The sequence below is a fragment of the Athene cunicularia genome (genome assembly GCF_003259725.1).
Source record: "Athene cunicularia isolate RWA chromosome 7 unlocalized genomic scaffold, athCun1 chr7_part1, whole genome shotgun sequence".
NCBI lineage: Eukaryota > Metazoa > Chordata > Aves > Strigiformes > Strigidae > Athene > Athene cunicularia.
The window spans coordinates 24,292,894-24,293,509 of record NW_020799107.1 but is presented as its reverse complement, the minus strand read 5'-3'; positions in this window follow the sequence as shown (position 1 = coordinate 24,293,509).

Genomic DNA, 616 nt, shown 5'->3' with positions numbered 1-616 from the left:
GCGACCGGCCCCCGGGGACAGCGGCCGCGGCCTGAGCCAGGAGCGGCCGGGAAAGCCTCGCGCGAAGCGGCTCTTCGTATGAGCGAGCCCTCGGGATGGCTTTCAAATCATTTCGCGCAATTTCTGGAATTTTTGGTAACACGTTTCCCGGCGCGGTTCAGCCAGAACTGTCTCTCGTCCGCGGCGGGCCTGCAGTAACGAGAAGCCTCAGGCAAACGCGCTCCTTAAGCCATTAAGTTTAGAGGAAAATCGTCTCTTTCAGCACTGCCTGAAAGGATAACTGTAGCAATATATTAAATAAAGCACTGCCGTCCACAAACTAACACTGCTGTAAACATTTCGGCATTTATACATTCAAATAAGATTATGTAACAAAATGCAAGTTGGCATTCCAGTGTCCTTTGAAAGTACAAATACAGCTTGTCCCAGTGACCTACACTTTTACCATTTTTTTACTTGTTACTCCAGTCTAAGGGGGAAAGCCACATCAATTACAAAGGGCTGGACTGGACTGTATTTTTTTTTTTTTTGAGTATATAAAAACTTGTGTTCAAGATAGTATTTGAGATGCCCAAATAGAAAACCTCAGGAAAGGCAATATAAAGGGTAGGCAATA